Raw genomic sequence first — 11,932 nt, 5'->3', positions numbered from 1 at the left:
AAGGAAGTGAAGTTAACTATAATGCCCACTTACTGTACAGTGTGTGGGTGCTTTTCAAATTACAGAAACAAAGATGGAATTACTTTTCACAGATTCCTAAAGAATGAAGAGGTGAAGTCATGGATTAGTCTATACAAGTGCTCGTGGGCCCTTCAGGCCCCTCACACTTGCTCCTTGCAGAGGGCTCTCACGTTTATGTGCTGTTCTCGTGTAGCATTGTCACTTGGATTATTTGCAGCTAACCAATTGATCGTTTATTTGCAGCTTTGGGAATGAAACCCACGTTTATTTGAGTTCTACCACGGGGCAAAAAATTCTACGGAGATTCTATGCCGGGCTTCGGAAGCAGCGTTTTTTGGTCAAAATGTGATCGCTCATTAAAAATAGTAAAAGTTTTTCAATCGTGATGGGACCAAGTTTTTTCACATCAGTGATTTTTTTGCGATTTCTTTGCCAACTTTGGTGTGATTTGAATGTGTAGTATCGGCTGCCCAAAATACACACACACACAGACAAACACACAGCTACTGCTATGGTATCTTAGATAAAAGACAAGACCCATTTAATGTAAACAGGGCAGTGATATGTAGCTTACATTTCGATGCAAGTGCACATGAACAAAACCTCAAATATGAGCTCCTTGACCAGCCTGTTCCCAAACACCTTGTGAGGATAAAGGAAGGTGCAATTCCAACACAACAGTTATCGACAACACAAGGTGAGCAAAAATAAGGGTATTATCATTCTTTACAAAAAAAGAAATTATCTAAAACTTTTTCACTCATGGGAACTTCTTTGCCCAGGTTGATGGATATGGTACAGAACAAGTATAGTATATCATACTAACATACAGGTTAAACCAAGATTGTTTGAAACATTTTTTTGCATGTCTGCAGCAGACGGGGGTGTGTCACAACCATTCATCACCTGTTGCAGTGGAACACAGAATAAGATCTCATCTTTTGGGAAAAAAAACATGGCCCTCATGGGAACTGAGTACAACTTTGAAGGAACATGCAGTGAAGATAACATGACAGCAGGCTCAGTATCTCACTCTCAAGGTTGACCGCCAACAGTGCCTGAAAATCTTGATGAGTCTCTACAACGTGAACTTAGTTTGTTGGCCATGTTGATCTCTTCTTTGCCTGTAGAGGATTCAGCACCTGAGAGTAATGAGAGTTATATCTTGTATAGCCTAAATAAAGAGGTTAATGAGAGTGATATCTTGGATAGCTTAAACAAAGAGGTTAATGAATTTGAGAATGTATTGGAAGAGGAGGGTTTAAGGTATTTAGGTGGATTCATTGTCCGAAAATTCCCACAATATGAATGTCTTGGATCGAATGTAGCAAAGGAAGATACCTGGTGGACTAGTGCAGTGAGCAGAGGAGAAGGGAAGTTATTCAGACCTACCTGTGAGTTCTTTGAAAAGCTACCAGTAATGGAAAAAAATCTTCATTTCCTATCATAGAGAAAAGGTTCTTAAACCTGGTATGGGAGTGATAAAGGAGCTTGCTTCAGATATTTCCAAGATTGTGTCATTACCTAATGAGATCATCATATACTTCATTCGTTGCAGAACATTTTTCAAAATTTGTATCGTGAATAGGAATTTAACGTCATCAAGAAATGTAGCAATCAAAATGACAAACTGATGCAGTAGATGTGTCTAAGATTCATGTGTAAATAAAACATAACTCATAGTTCTTGACTATCTGTCACCATAGTGTAATTTTACCTAACCCTCTCGCGCAATATGACACAATGCTAGTCATAACCCTTGTAATCTGAAGAGTAACCAATGACGCAACATGATGCCACTTCTCCATAAATGGTTGTAGAAACTTTTCCTGTGGATGGATTTGCGTCAAATTTGGTTGAATCAAAGCTTAAGGTTGCCAGGTCCAGGGAAAATGGATGGCAACAGCCAGGGGCTTATCAGAAGGGTAAGCAGCCCATATTTAGCTCAGTGTTGTCCCATCAATCAGGCTGGGAGGGTGTGTGAGTGTGCGGCCGGGCATTTAAACCCACGTTTGGCTACTATCACACTGTCCATACCTTATGTGTGTATAGTGATATTGTGTTACATTAGTGCGGTGTGACTGTGAAGGAAGTGTATAAGTGTTTCTTATATATTTTCAGAGAAATCCAGATTTGAAAATTCCTAGCTGATTTTCACTGTTCCCCTCCTATTTTACACTAATCCTACAATGTCTTCCTAGGGCTTATCTGAGAAAGAGTACATGACAACTGACACCACTGTCATCACTCCTATGACAACTGACACCACTGCTGTCACCCCTATGACAACTGACACCACTGCCATCACTCCTATGACAACTGACACCACTGCCATCACTCCTATGACAACTGACACCACTGCCATCACTCCTATGACAACTGACACCACAGCCATCACTCCTATGACAATTGACACCACTGCCATCACTCCTATGACAACTGACACCACTGCCATCACTCCTATGACAACTGACACCACTGCCATCACTCATATGACAACTGACACCACAGCCATCACTCCTATGACAACTGACACCACTGCCATCATTCCACACACACACACACACACACACACACACACACACACACACACACACACACACACACACACACACTCGCACATCACACACACACACACACACACAGACTGTGATCGTACCTGTCCTCCTCTCTGCAGCTCCATCTCCTCTCAAGAAACACTACAACACTGCTACAGGACATGAGTAACCAGCTTATTTGTCTAGTTTTTATAATATTGTATTGTAAGGTATGAAATGTGTGTTTATATTTTTCATAGGGAAAACGTGGTGGATTTCATTGTTATTCTCTCAGTCATTATACTCATAAAGTATAGATTGCATCAAAATCTGAAGAAAACTTGATCAACCTGATGATTTCTTATGCATTCTTTTGTAAAGCAAAATAACCTATGTGTGAAAATAATTGGGGAAAAGTTACGAAAGACGAACATACTCAGTGTACAGACCGGAGTGTAGGTGCTGTCACCACGCGCAACCCATCGTAACGTTTCAAAATTCATTTTCTCCATAACAATAAAGGTTATAACACTGTCATTTATATCATGGGCTTTCTCTTTGGGCTACAAAACTGGATAGAATTTACATATATGTTTGTTACAGTGTCACTAACAACGTATGAAATAATAAACAAGTCAGATGTTTTTAGGCGATTTTCAGAGTTCTTTTTTTTTCGATTTACTCGAAAAGTACCGGATGTATCAACTTGAAACCTTCACAGATGAAAGATCGTGAAATTCTGCTTATAGATATGTCCTTTGCAACTGCGCATCATAGGAAAAAATTTTCATGGTGATGTTGGGAATTTATGAGAACTTACTTTTCATGAAAATTAGGTTTAGTCAGGCTTCATTTCTGTACGTTTATTCATCTGTTTTATGTTTTATTTTTTTCTTATATGGTAGTATAAACATCAATGAAGATGATGGGAAGCGATTTATAACAATATATGCACTTTCCGAGGGTAAATTGGGCCATAAAAATTTTTCCCTTGCCGCACGAGTGGAGCCAGCCTGAGCGAAGTTTTGGTTCTGTGCGTGGAATCAAAACTTACTGAAAACTTACTGTGCACGAGAGGGTTAATTAAATATGAAACTGAGCATGAATTCTTTATACTGTCTTTCATTACCATTGCATGTTATGATTACTTTCACACAAATCATTTACAGAAGAGCTGGAAGAACTGGTAGTATCATAACGTATGGATGGAAAATTCTGGTAGTCTACGGGAGTACAGAGCGGGGTTGAGTGTGGGGCGTGTAACTTCAGCAGTACGCGGGGTGAGAGAGTGCAGTTAGACCTTGTACTTCTGTAGGTCTTGATATACACTGATTTAGCAATGCAATAGAAAATGTGGTATGGTATTGCTTAATGAATGGAAATATACACATAGGCCTAATTTTTCTAAACATTTCAGTCTATACATTTCTATCTATATAGCTATCTGTTTATCTGTCTATAATAGTCATTGTATATTTCATGATTTATAATATTGTATCAAGGATATTCGCTGTGCAGTGTATAGGTAATGTTACTACTATAAAACATTCATAATACTTTAATATTATAACTATTCAGTCACCACTGTAACATTATACTACTAACAAAATAAAGTAAATGTGTGTATGTGTGTCTGTCTGTGCATTTGTTTGTTTCTTTCATGAGAACAGTTATAGATATTGACCAAATTCATTTTGCATTAAGTCAGGGTAAGTCCAAGAAGTGTTAGGTAAAAATGGCGATCGCGCGCGACGCAAATGCCTGAAATTGTCGGATGTTATGACATGCAAAAATGTTTTTGTGCATTTGTTCGTTTCCTTCACTAGAACGGTAATGGATAGCGACCTATTTCTTTTTGCATTAGCTTGGGGTGAGACCAGGGACTTTCAGAAAAGTACCAAATAAATATCTTGATTATCGCGCGTGATGCAACAAAGCGAAATGATCGAAAATCGCGATGCGCGAAAGTACACAAAACCCATTTTTTCGACTTTTTCATCAGAATTGATCATTGTGGGCTCAGTAACAGCATGGAAATAAAGATTACAGAGATTACAGTATTTGCAAGTATTTTGTGATGGAATGGCTATTAGTTGATCCTGCAAATTTTCGTGGGCAATCACTAGCTTTATATATATATATATATATATATATATATATATATATATATATACACACCCCTGGGGGTAGGGGTTTTTTTCAAGAATACTCCCCCAGTATCCCTGCTTGTCGTAAGAGGCGACTAAAAGGGTTGGCGGAGGGTTAGTTCCCCTCCCCGGAAAACAACTAACTAAAAAAACAAACAAGAAGCCTTGGAAAAGGACTAACCTAACAATGACGACCCAGGACCGGACAAAGGACTTGGTAATGGCTACATGAATGTAAGAGGAGCAAATGATGAGGTGAAAGAGAGAGAGATTGTCCAGGTGCTTGAGGGTGCGAAAGGGAATGTATGTGGAATAACTGAAACAAAATGGTGAGGAGAACATGTGAGAGAATGGGAGTATGGATGGGGTATATGTGCAGGAGTAGGTGAGAATGAGAGGGCAAAGGAAGGAGTACAGAATATATAGTTGTGAGTAAAAGATGGAAGAAGAGCATAAGACAGTATGGATCAGTTGGGTCAAGGATTGTGTGGGTAAAGTTGAAAGTTGGAATACAAATGTGGGCGATTGTGTGTGTGTATGCGCCAATGCAACATCGTGAGAGCAGGGTGAGAGAAGAGTTCTGGACAAATGTGGAAGTATGCATGGAAAAGTTTGGAAGGAATAAGAGAGTGTTTTTTATTGGTGATATGAATGGTAAAGTAGGGAATGTGAAGGTGGATGGAATAGTTGGTGAGTGGGGTGTGCCTGCTGAGATAGATGAGAATGGCTGTACGTTAGTGGACATTTGTGCTGGGAGGGGGTTGGTGATAGCCAATACCCTCTTCAGGCATAAAATGATCCACAGGTATACATGGCGAGTGATGAGAAGGGTGGGTGGTGAACTGAATGAAAGGAAGGCAATGATTGATTATGTGTGTGTGGATGAAAGGATGCGAAGATGTGTAATGGATGCAAGAGCTTATAGAGGTTGGAGGAGTGGACTTTCTGACCACTACTTGGTGGTGGCCAGAATTAGGATCCAAGTAAGATGGAGGAATAGAAGAAGGGAAAGACGAGAGGAAGGAGTAGTTGCAAGGAGAGTGGAAAGGCTACAAGAGGATGAGAAAAAGGCAGAGTATAAGAGAGAAGTGGAGGAACGATTGGGCAAATATGAATTGGAGCAGATTCGGGACGTGGAAGGTGTGTGCAGGATATTTACAGAAGAAATATGTGCAGCATGTGATGTGGTGTGTGGGAGGAAGAGAAGACGGAGGGGGGTACAAGGAACAGCGTGGTGGACTGAAGAGGTGAGACAGGTTATGGCACAAAGGAAGAAAGCATACAATGAATGGATGAGAAATAGGGGCATGGAAGAAGTTGAGAGGCGGAAGAGAGAGTTATATGTAGAAAGAATGAGAGATGTGAAAAGATTAGTAAGAGAAAGAAAAGAGTGGATGAAGAATTTGGAAGGAATCTGTGTGTAAAGTGGAGGGATTGTAAGAAAATGTTCTGGAAAGAGATGAAGAGAGTAAGACAGGGTGGAAGTGACGTTAGCAGGGGAGTGAAAGATAAAAATGATAGATTACTAGTGGAGAAGGGAGAAAAGGTGAGCAGATGGAGAGAACACTTTAAGGCATTGTTGAACATACAGGATGGAAGTAATGCGAGTATAAGTGGCTGGGGAATGGCTGGGAGAAGAAGGGAGGTGAGAAGACAGGAAGAAATCAGTAGGATAGAAGTTGTGGAAGCAATAGAGAAAATTAAATTGGGGAAAGCCCCAGGATGGAGTGTGTGGTGAAATGCTGAAGCATGGGGGAGAGATAGTAGTAGAATGGATGTGGAAGATGTACTGATTGGCCTGAGAGGAAGGTAGAGTCCCGGAGGATTGGAAGTCAGGTATAATTATTCCCTTGTACAAAGGAAAAGGGGAAAAAGAAGTGTGTGGTAATCATAGGGGCATTTGTCTTCTTAGTATAATAAGAAAAGTGTATGGCAGGATACTTATTGACAGATTTAGAGAAAGAACAGGGGAATTAGTTGGAGAAGAATAGGGAGGCTTTAGGAAGGAAAGAGGTTGTTTAGATCAGATATTCATTTTTAGATCTTTAGTGGAAAAGTTTCTAGAGAAGGGAAAGAAGTTGTATGCGGCTTTCATGGATTTGGAGAGAGCATATGACAGGGTGGATAGACAAGGATTGTGGAAAGTATTAAGAATATATGGAGTAGATGGGAAGTTGTTGAATGCTGTGAAGAGTATGTATGATGATGCTAAGGCTGCAGTGAGTGTGGATGGTGAACTAAGTGAATTGTTCTCTTTGAAGGTTGGGTTGAAACAGGGATGTGTCATGTCTCCATGGTTGTCCAATCTGTACATGGATGGGGTAATAAAAGAGGTACAGGGTAGGGTCGTGGATGTTGGGGTGGCCCTGGTGAGAGAGGAGAGTGTTTAGAAACTCCCTGCACTGTTGTTTGCAAATGATACTGTGTTGTTGAGTGAAGATGAAGGGGAGCTGCAAGGCTTGGTGAATGAGTTTGGGAGAGTGTGTAAGAAACGGAATCTAAAGGTGAATGTAGGGAAGAGTAAAGTGATGGTATTTGAGAGAGTTGAAGCCAGTGAATGTACAGCGAGGTTGGATGGTGAGGAATTGGAAAATGTGAGTGCCTTTAAGTACCTGGGTAGTGTGATGAGTAAGGATGGAAGTTTGGAGGGAGAAGTGCTTGAAAGGGTACAGCTGGGAAGAAAGGTTGCTGGTTCTTTGTAAGCAGTGATAAGAAACAGGGAACTGAGCATGGAAGTGAAAAAGTTACTACATGACAGTATTGTGATACCAACTCTAATGTATGGAAGTGAAGCTTGGACGTTGTTGGAAAGACGTAAGTCAAGAGTGAGAGCAGTGGAAATGAGTTATTTAAGAGGAGCGTGTGGAGTCACATGGAGAGACAGGCTGACGAATGAGGATATAAAGGAGCGTTGTGGTGTGGATGTGGATGTGATAAGAAGCGTTATGAGGAACACACTGAGGTGATTTGGCCATATGGAGAGGATGGAGGATGAAAGACTGACGAAGAGAGTGTATGTGAGTGAGGTGGAGGGGGGAAGCGGGAGGGGGAGGCCGAGGATGAGATGGAGGGATGAGGTGGAGAGGTATATGAGAGAAGGGGGTGTGAGTTGGGAGCGGGGACAGGGCGACGTGGAGGCGATTTGTTTGTGGCAACCCCAAACGGGATTGAGGCGTCTGGCAATATATAGATATATATATATATATATATATATATATATATATATATATATATATATATATATATATGTTTATTTATTTATTCATTTATTTATTTATACTGTATATATATAATACGAGGTCTGTTCAGAAAGTATCTGACCTTAGGCTCAAAAAAAAAAAAAATCTAACCTGTTCAGCTAGGTCATTAATGCACCCTCAAAGTAGGTCCCTTCTGACTAGACACATGTAGCCCAATGTTCTTTCCACTGCCTGAAATATTTTTCAAAGCCGGTTTTTGGTGTTTCCTGCATGTGCTTCGTGACATTCGTCATGATCTCTTCTCTTGTTTCAATCTGAGAACCCGTCAGTAGAGTTTTGAGCGTGGAGAATAACCAAAAGTCGCATGGAGCCATGTCTGGTGAGTCTGCCGGACCTGCGAGATTTTGTGTTTTGGCCAAAAATTCCTGAATCAGTTGTGAAGAATGGGCAGGGACATTGTCATGGTGCAGCTTCCAACTTGCCACTTTCCAAAGGTCTGGTCTTTTCCGCTAAACTACGTCATGAAAACGATGGCCAACACTGAGGTGGTAATGTTTGTTGACAGTCTGACCTTCTGGTGTGTATTCACGCTGCACAACTCCACAGTAGTCCAAAAGAAACTGCCAACATGCATTTCGCCTTGCTGAAGACCTGTAATGATTTTTTTTGGTCGAGGCGGCCCTGTATGCATCCACTGGGATGAATGTGCTTTGTCTTCTACATCATACCTGAACACCCAAGTCTTATATCCAGTGATAAACAGTCTTAAGAAAGTCTGGATCACGATTTGCACACTCCAACATCTCTTAAGCAATATCCATCTGCAGAGCTTGTTTTTCACATGAAAGGAGCTTTGGAACGAACTTAGTGGCAACTCTTTGCTTGCCCAAATTATCTGTTAATATTTCAGTTTCATTAGCAGTTTCTCTGACAGTCAACCGATGATTACCCATGACCAAACTGTATAATATCTTCACATTTTCAGCACTCGTGCTTGTTGATGGCCTCCCAGGACGTGAATTGCTCTCGACTGACATTCGGCCATTTTTGAAGCGATTGTTCCACATCTTCATTTTCGTTACCCCCATGGCTTCATTTCCAAAACCTTGCTGGATCTTCCTGATAGTTTCAACTTGCGTATCATCTGTTTTTGGCAAAATTTGATGTAGTAATGTTGTTCGACTTTTTCGGTCATTGTGACAAGAGCGAGAGCACGAAGACCAAAAGGTGCATGACCATGAACACAGGCTGACTGAAGCAAATGAATTATTCATGGCAGGTGGCATTCATTACACATGTGAACGAAGTTTCCCGCAGTGCACTACACAAAACCCCGACCCTATCCTCTGACTGGCTGGTTAAAAAACAAAAAAAATGAGGTCGGATACTTTCTGAACAGACCTCGTACATTGATACAATAATACACTATAATATTTCTGCAGTTGATGGTATCACTGAGTTAACAGTGTTTACTGGTATAATATCAGCACACATGCACAGCCTAGAGTAACAGTATTACCAGTTTGGTGTTAATATTAGAACACATTATACTCTTACACTGGTTGATACAGTGGCACTGAACTTTTCAGCAATCCAAATCTCTACACTAATCCCACCGTGCCTCGCTGTGGGGAGGCACTGTTAGCCACATGGGAACATTGGTTCATTGCACGGGAAGGCACTGCATGGGCGGTTGCTTGCCTGCGGTTGATGGGTCTGCTCGATCAGGCAGACTGGTGTACTGCAGCAACAACAGTAATTTTCATTCGTCAGCCTATTTATCCATTTCCATATTTCCCATTACCTCCACCTCTCTTCTTTTTCCTGCGACACCTCCTCCTGTACTTTTTCTTTGCACATCCCTCACTTTTGTTTGCCCTTCTCTCTTCTCTTTTCTCTCCTTATCCCTCTCGTCATCATATCAATCTTTTCCTCCTCAGTCCAACCACCTTCTCTCATTTCCCTGTGTTATTTTCTTCCTTTTTCTCACTGAGCATTCTTTGTCATACGCCGCCTTTCCTCTCACAGCACCTCACCCCTGTTCACTTCTTCAATCCTCCATCGGCTCTTCCCTCCCGCACCTTTCTCCTATTCCATGGTTTATCTCTTCATCTCCACCTCTCCGCACCTCACCTCCTGTACCTCTCTCTTCCCTGTCCTCCCGCTTCACCATCTGCTCTTGCTGCCTCGCCTGCAGCACCGCTCCTCCTGTCAGTGAGGCTTGCAGTGCTCTGGACCAGACAGCATTTCATGAGTTGGGGAGGGAAGAATTACAGCTAGGAATGAAAAAGCAGTAGTACCTGGGCCCGGATTTTAAAAGAATTCTGGGGAAGAGGGTGGGGAGCTGGAAGCTAAATACCGAGGGAGAGGATGAGTTTGTCTGTACATGAGAGTGATAAACGAGCTCCACAAAACGTATAATATTCCCAGAGTTTCGATAACAAGCTTACTGGGGGGTGGACCACTGAATGCTTTGATGCAAATTGAGAGGCTACCCAAAAGTTCATCACGATAGATGGACCTGCCGTTCCAATGATTTGGTTCCGTCGAGGCAGTGGGTTATTGGAGTGGATAAAATAGCACTTGTGTTTAGAGTTTACATGTAAAGATGATCTGAGGGGTATTTCCCTCAGCTTTTCCTCGTGCTGTCGGCAGGTATTTTGATGTAAATGAGATGCTGCCAATTGAATCAGAGGTCTCTCCTAAATTGTATAAAGATCTCTCATGGGCTAAATAATATCGTCAGCCTTACAGCCAGGTTAAAGTACTCGTAAACGAGTGATCCTGTGATTGATACTTCAGACACAATGATCATTTTAACACTGAATATAATAATCTGGTGGGAAAAAGTACAAAACAAAACAGCGTGCTGTAAATTAACGGGTTTCAGAAACAATAATTTCCTCCCCACAAAGCTTGCGTCACATTTCCTCTCCGTTGTGCTCCTCCGATCACAACTTTATTACCTTAACTTGTCCTGTCGCTTCGGTACAACCTGTGGATCCTCCAAAGAAATATCGACTGTGGTACTTCGGAGCTACAGATTGGGAGGCCTTCATGCAGTACTTCTTTGATTTTCCATGGAATGATTATTGCTCCCATGACTGGAAGCCATCTGAGTGTGCCTTGCGCATTACGGAGGTTATTCTCTCGGGCATGGAAGCATACATTCCCTTCTCATATCCTTTGACTAATGCAAGAAATCCTTGGTTTAATGACGCTTGTTCTAATGCTGTCCGCAACAAGGAGAAGGCCTGTATAAGGTACCAGAGCCAACCCACCCCTGAATCAAATCTTTTTTATGTTTCTGCCCGGAATCGTCCTAAGTCTGTTCTTTGCTCTGCTAAAAATAATTTTATCCGTACTAAAATTTAATGCACACAACTCTCCAACTCGAATTCTTCCTGGTCCTTCTGGCACCTTGCCAAGAACCTTTTCTAACAACTTTACCTCATCATCCTTCCCTCCTTTTTTCTACTCTGATGATTCTATAGCTATTTCTTCTACTGATAAAGCAGATCTCTTCGCTCAGACTTTCTCCTCCAATTTCACCTTAGATGATTCCGGTGCTGTTCCTCCATCACTTCCCCCCTCAGACTTCCTCATGGCTGACATTAAAATGTTTTCAGCTGATGTATTTTCTGCCATCACAGGCCTCAATGCTAACAAGGCATATGGGCCCGATGGAGTCCCTCCTGCTGTCCTCAAGAACTGTTCTTTTGTGCTTAAACCCTGCCTGGGTAAACTCATTCACCTTTCTCTATCAGCTTATAGCTTTCCTTCTTGCTGGAAGTTTACTCTCATTCAGCCAGTCCCAAAGAATGGTGACCACTCCCAACCCTCTAACTATCATCCAATTGCTTTAACATTCTGTGTCTCAAAACTTTTTGAGTCAATTGTTAATAGAAAAATTTTAAAGTATCTTTCCTATCACAACCTTCTTTCTGATCGTCAGTATGGGTTCTGTCAGGGACGCTCCACAGGTGATCTTCTCACCTACCTTTCAGACTCCTGGTCATCCTCCTTT

Source organism: Coenobita brevimanus, chromosome 92 (genome assembly GCF_032717465.1).
Source record: "Coenobita brevimanus isolate Jiangsu-jjx chromosome 92, ASM3271746v2, whole genome shotgun sequence".
Classification (NCBI taxonomy): Eukaryota; Metazoa; Arthropoda; class Malacostraca; order Decapoda; family Coenobitidae; genus Coenobita; species Coenobita brevimanus.
Note: the sequence above shows the minus strand (reverse complement) of the source record.